The sequence below is a fragment of the Maylandia zebra genome, linkage group LG6 (assembly GCF_041146795.1).
Source record: "Maylandia zebra isolate NMK-2024a linkage group LG6, Mzebra_GT3a, whole genome shotgun sequence".
NCBI classification, from domain to species: Eukaryota; Metazoa; Chordata; class Actinopteri; order Cichliformes; family Cichlidae; genus Maylandia; species Maylandia zebra.
The window spans coordinates 22,892,172-22,899,018 of NC_135172.1; the positions used below are offsets into that span (position 1 = coordinate 22,892,172).

The 6,847-nt window shown below is 37.0% G+C and overlaps 1 long non-coding RNA gene across 1 annotated transcript; it reads left to right on the forward strand.

The window, feature by feature from the left end:
- The first annotated feature begins 5,075 nt into the window (after window positions 1–5,075).
- On the forward strand, window positions 5,076–5,968 carry LOC106676544 (uncharacterized). The gene is made up of 4 exons (XR_001342333.2): window positions 5,076–5,148; window positions 5,273–5,346; window positions 5,467–5,526; window positions 5,712–5,968. It is a non-coding gene; the product is annotated as an uncharacterized LOC106676544 (long non-coding RNA).
- The last annotated feature ends 879 nt before the right edge of the window (window positions 5,969–6,847 follow it).

Below are 6,847 nucleotides of genomic sequence, written 5' to 3' on the forward strand. Positions count from 1 at the left end.
TTTGTGTCAGAAAGTTCATTGTTGTACACAGAAATAAAAGCTTGAATTGCAGGAATAATTTTCTGAATATATCACAAATAACAAAGATTTTAAAAAAGTTAACAATCAAACTTTTTTGTAAGGAAAATGCAAAACAAGCAACATAGTTAATATTAGTCAGTAAATTCTGAGTCAGGTTCTGTTCTAAGGTCTAAGGTCTAAGATAGCAAAATTGTTTGATAAGATGCACATTGTAACAGAAAGCCTTGGTGAATGGCAGCATGAGAACAAGAGAACTAATTCAGTGAGATGCCATCTATCCATTTTCACCATGGCTTATCCAACTAGGACCATTATGGGGTGTCGAGAAAGGTGGGATCGCAAGACAGTGAAGTGCTGTGGTTTACCTTTCATTACATCTGAGAAAGGACTTATCAACTAGCCTTTTAGGTACAAAATGACTAAAGAGTGCGATCACAGAGTTTATCTATGTGCTTTTGCAAAATGTAAATAGTCTATATTCTTGATCAAATATATAAAAATGTAAGTCTGATTAATGTGATTAATGAGAAATGCAGTTTGAGTAGTGAAATGTTTCTAACACCTGACTTTCTGGCCTTTTACTGTTTTTTTCTGTGTGTGTGTTTCTGGGCTGGGATTGTTTGAACCAGTGGGGAATCCAAACATGGCACACAGCCCAGATCTTGTCTGAGGCTATTAGTGTTCGGTCAAAATGACTTAGGAAACATTCAGAGAATGTCTGATTTTGACACGTATAATTGAATAAAATAAGCTAGAGGTAGAGGAAAAAAACAAAAACTAAGGCAAAGACAAACAGAGGCAAAGAATAAATGATAACCTAAAATGGGAACAGTTAGAACTAGACATGAACATGAACATAAATCTGAACAGGAGCATGCAAAAACAAAGACGTGAGGAAACCATAACAGGAGCATGAAAAACCTGAGACCTGAAGTGACATAAAATCTATAGCCATGAGACGAGATAAACAAATGACCCAACACTGAACAAAAGGAAACAGAGGACCTAAATACACAAAAAGGTAATGAGGAAAGTGGAACACCTGGGGAACACAGTTGACACAAATGAACATGACGGCACAGGGGAAGCAAAACTAAATACACTGAACATGGAAACATGAGACTGCTTAAAATAAACCAAGAAACATAATGAGATGAAGACTGTGACAACATGAGCTTGACAATAGGACATGAAAAAAAACACAGACATGAAACTCACGACAGACTGGGGAGATGGAAAGGAATGGAACATAAGGAGGATGAGGCATGGGCATAACTAAAAGTCAGGACAAAACAGACTTACATGGGAAACTGGAAATTACAACTATACAAGGAAGCATGGTGATAACATTAACTAGACTAAAGCCTCACTAAGACATACAGCTACAGCTAATGCTATTGTGATTAATAAACACAGAGGTTTGAAGAGAAAAAGTGAGGAAAAGTACTCTTTTAAATTAGTTAAAAAGGTATCATGTTATAAATGGATGTTCCTGTCAGATTGAGACAATTGAAGTAAAATGTTATAAAATGAATGAAACATCAAGGGAAATGAATTCATATATGACTGAACATTCATATGTGATGGAATTACTAATAAGTTGTATTAAAGTACAAAAGGCAGGGTAGACATCCTGAGGATAGAGGCAGTTAGAACTGGGTGAGTCCCCTCACCCATCGTCCTCATCCAAGCTCTGCACTACTGGGTAATACTCATATTATCAAAGACTGGACTTTTTCAACAAAGAGCCGATCCAGACTTCCTGTATTCATTGCTGGTTCCACAGATTGACAGATGTAGCCTTTCTGTGGGCTATGTGAGGTCTTTTTTCACCATACTGTTGATGAATCAGACACTAGAAGTATTTTCTACTTCTCTTAATAAGACTATCAAGCTATCAGGTAGCTGTGAAGACCTTACATTGGATTTAGGGTTCCTGGTGCCTGTTCTCTGTATGTCCTAGAAAATATGCACAATAAACTGGATGAACCAGGATCAGTTTATCCTGGTAATGCTGATTTATTTATTTTCTGAAGCCAGGAGGACGGATGAAAGGGGAGGGGGCAAAGTTTCCCCATAGAGGAGTATGAGTATTTTTACTAAGAAGACTCTCATTAAAGATGACGCCACAAAAACAACCAAAAGTTAAATTAGTTTTTTTTAAATAATGCATTTCTTTGACAGCACTGCACCAACAATTAAAATGTAACAGCCCAATATAACATTAATATGTTTTAGAAAAAATTAAAGTGAAGGACAATATACATTATTAGGTATTGCTTCCTAGTAATGAATTGGACCTACCTTTGTCTTCACAACTGCTTTAAATCTTTACGGTGCAGATTCCACACAGTGCTGGAAATATTCCTGAGAGTATTTAGTCCACACTGCCATGATAGCATCACAAAATTACCGCACATTTGGTTGCACATCAGTGATGTGAATCTTCCATTCCACCACATCTCGAAGTTGCTCTATAGGATAGAGATGACCCTTTTTTATGACTAGAGATGTTGTTAAACATTTCTAACCAGGAAGTCACGTATACAGAGACACACACACATACACACGCACACACATACACATTCACTCACATGCTCGCAACTTTTACAACACACCATATGGGTTTTACAATGGGGTGTTTCTGTAGCTGTTGTCACTGAATAAAAGGCTGCTAGGGGACGCTGGGCTGAGCTCAGGTGCGGAGCTTGAAGTTCTGGATCCTGACCGGACCGGCTTCTCTTGGAAGTTAAAATGGACTAAGCTCTGAGTGTCTTGCTTCATTCATGGGGATAAGTCTCTGAGTCAGCGAGGCCTGCAAGTGCAGACCGAACAGGGGGACACTCCCACAGGGCTTAAATCTGGGGCTCTCCACCATTTGACCCTAAAACTAAAGAAGCTTCTTGGATTAGAGGTAAAACGTCTTCAAGCAACTTAAAGAAGTCCAGACACTTTTCGTTCCAAGCTCCTTGGACTACGATGTCCTGGATGACTGAGAACCTTCACTGACTCAAAAATCGACATCGATGTGCCTTATGTATGAATTCTGGTTGTGCTTACTGACCTTGCTACAAAGTCGCACAACTTGGTGGATTGTTGGAGCATTACGGCTACCGTAGTCAGGAGCCTCGCAGAGTAATCTGGGTCCAAAACTCTGCCTTCTTCAGGTCCCAAAGTCAAACGAGCACTGCAGCTCCACTGAGAGTTAAAAACTGTCTAAATTATTTCATCTTTAATATCATGATCAGCATTGTTGCTTAACCAGGTGTAACAATTAAGTTTAACATCCAGGTGTCCATGAAAACAGAATTTATTAAATTAACGGAGCTAGAAGTTAGCAGAAAGTTAGCTTGCTAGTTTCCACCCAAACATAATATAGCATGTTCTGACTGAGAGATTTCTGAAAAAATTCAAATGTACTGCTCTGCTATCACTTCCAACATAAATGAAGAGAGAAAACTAAACAGCAGTGATGTTTGTGGGGTTACTAAGTTGGACTAGCTGGTACTGGTTTTATTTTGTTGTATTTAGCTGCAACACCTTAAAGGCCAGTTCATGAAAGTCTTGTTGGACATAAACCAGTCCGTGGTGCAAAAAAGGTTGTGGACCGCTGCTGTAAATGGACCAAACTTCAGTCAGGAGAACAACTGAGATAATCCATCCACAATACGGGGTTAGTCATTAATATACTACAACAACATGGGAATAGAGCAGCTGTGAGAGAATTCAACATTAATGAATCAATGGTACAGAAATGGAGAAAGCAAGAAGAATGAGTTGAGTAAAGTTTGACTTATCTGACTGTTTTGTTTCGCTTAATGCACCTTATAATCCGGTACGCCTTATGTATAAAACAGACCCATTCATTGACAGCACGCCTTATAAGCCGGTGTGCCTTATGGTCTGAAAAATACGGTAAGTGAAATCAACTAATATAATGAATACAATTTAACATACTGTTGCAATCTTCAGCATATCCAGTGCAACATTAATTATCTAATATATTCTTTAATATTGAGCACAAGCAAAAGCTTAATAAAGACATGAGAACAAGTAAAGTAAAATACAAAAATATTTTTTAAGCCAATCTGGTGATATCATGTGTTGATACTTGTATCAGACAAATTAAGAAACACATATTTCCTAATGATTCCAACAGCCCCTCTTGCAGTAAAACAATAATTGCTATTTTGGACTTAATGCCTTACCATTGTCTTCTCTGTGGTTTTAGTTATGACTACAGTTTGACAAGGTGTTTGCTAATACCTAAGTAGGTTTACTGTTTAAACTTGATTGACTAGCTTGATTCATAACGGCAATTAATTTCCTGAAATCCTGTAATCTTTCCATTATGTTCATATTTCAGTCTAAGAAAATGCATTATTCTGATGCAGGTGAATATAAAATAAGTGCAACATATTCACATGATAATTTTAATGATGATATTTAAAAAACAACAACAAGAATAACTTAGTAAAAAGTACCAGTCATAATGAATGACCTTTAATATATTACACCTTTTCACATTTTCACATCATGTTCTCAACAAATAAAGACAAAAAGTATTGTCTCTTAAGCAATAACTATCATATTTCAGTTTAATTTCATAATTTCCTTAGGGATTAAAGTTTTCTGATTGTTTACTATCGCAATTGTTTTTTTTTTCATTTACATACTGAACAAGAAGAGAAGATTTTAATTCACAGCATACCTTTTTAAACATGCTTGAGTCCATACTGTACCGCTCTAATTTCAAACAACCTCTGAATACAGTTTGGCAGTAGATTACTCTGTGCTTTTCTTCATTTTCAGTGCAATATTTGAGCACAAACTTGAACAATTTCAGGGTGTGTTGTTTAATTACTGACTGACAGTTTGGTTCCTAATAATCTGATCCAGTTATAATTCATATGGCATAGTGTTTTGTTTTTTTTTCTTTTTGTTTACCCTGTCTGGGTGCTGACAAGATTATTATGTGGTTTCTGGCTCTAATCATTAGTTACACCTTGGGACATTTCTTAACAAAGGTGCTCTGGTAGCTGTATATAAGAAGAGCTCAACTTTCCGAATATCACTACAACAACTTCCTTCACTCTGAGACTGACTGCTGCAAGCAGTGGACTAGACGTAATTACATGAGTCTTTGTTGTCAAATTTTTCTTTGCCAGGATAGGATTAACTGTGGAATTGTAATTGTTTAATTAACTTATTTGATTTGATTAAATCTTTATTACCATTTTTATTTCAACAGGTACGATCACTGAAACCATGCTGAAGGTAGCATTTGTGCTTGGATGCCTCCTGAGCCTCACTTTGACTCAACCTGTAAGTCTGACATTATCACATATTTTTACGTATTTATTTGCACTTATGCATTCAGATACCATTAATAATACTGTAATACAATAAAATGAAGGCAGTATTGAACTTGATCATTGTCTACAGATGGGTATGGCGCGCAAAAGACTTGTGCGCTCAAGCTCTGAATCTTACTCTGGGTCAGGGGTGAGTGCTTTTCTTATTTTTTTTTTCCATTACAAAATGGCAAATGATTTTTGATGCACAAGTCAGAGTACTGTGATTTGAATTACATTGTGGATTATTGCCTCCTAAATATCTAAGTTTTTAGTTTTACAGATGTAACGTTTCTCTGCATTTGATAATAAATATTTTTATTTGTGGTTTTTCAGGAAGCCAATCAACTGCCACAGTTAAACAATCAACAGCTGCAGCTACTCATACAATTACTACTTGCCAGCCTAGCAACAACCACTACTAGAGCTCCAACCACTACAACAGCTGCACCCACCCCTCGTCCGGCTGTAACTGGTTAAAAACTGGCATTTAACTATTGAATGAAAGTTAGCATGCAGTGCAACTGTCAATTTGTGATATTTTAATGAGAAAACATAGCAGTGTCTACCAAATAAAATTTATGAATAGAAAATGTGTGTTTTTCTGTTTGTAAGAAATGTAAGTCCCTCAGCTAACCATTATATTCCCCTTTCAATAAAGAGTTCACATCACATGTGATGTGAGCAGCTATTTAGGTGTTTACTAATGAACACTGTTGATCTAAAATAGAGTTTAAATTATGGTACATCAACGATATTACATAATAAACTTTCTTAAGTTTTCTAAAATTGGGTAGACTGTGCTTCCCTAATATTTAGAAGCTGCTGCCGAGGTTGGTAGCATTAACTTGAAAGTAATATTCCTGGTGGGTTTTTTTCAGTAGGAACATTCATAGTCAAACAGTTTAGCAACGGCGGGTCAAGGGGCAAGTTAGGACATAAAAGTGATAGCCTGTCAGTATGCCTCGTTATTTAAGACCGTTTATATACTGGAAAGAGTTTAAGATTAAGATTTCAGATTCAGATAACATTTTAAATCACCTACATGTGGAGTGGTGGAAATTTACTCACTCCAAAAGTAGCTACCATCCACATCGAAAGGAGATGGCTAAGGCTACATCCACACTAATGCGTTTTTTTTTTGTTGTTTTTTTTTTTTTTGCTTGTCCCGTTTGGCTCTTTTGCCATCAGAATTATTGTCTAAAGGCAAAGAAAGATGCCCAACGGATTTACTTTACCAAATGGACCATCCCAGCCTTGCCGTAATGGTCTATTTCAGACCTTCCCAAAGTGTGGGGCCCGCCCCCTAGGGGGCAAAACGCTTGGACACTGCTAGCACGGGCGCCTACAGAAACGCAAACAGGAGATGAAGCATAGCTGAATATGTTTCCAAACCAACTTCATTCTAAACCAAAGACTAGAAAATATGTTATAGCATATCTTCCCTTTGGCTTCACCTGCACAAGTGCCGA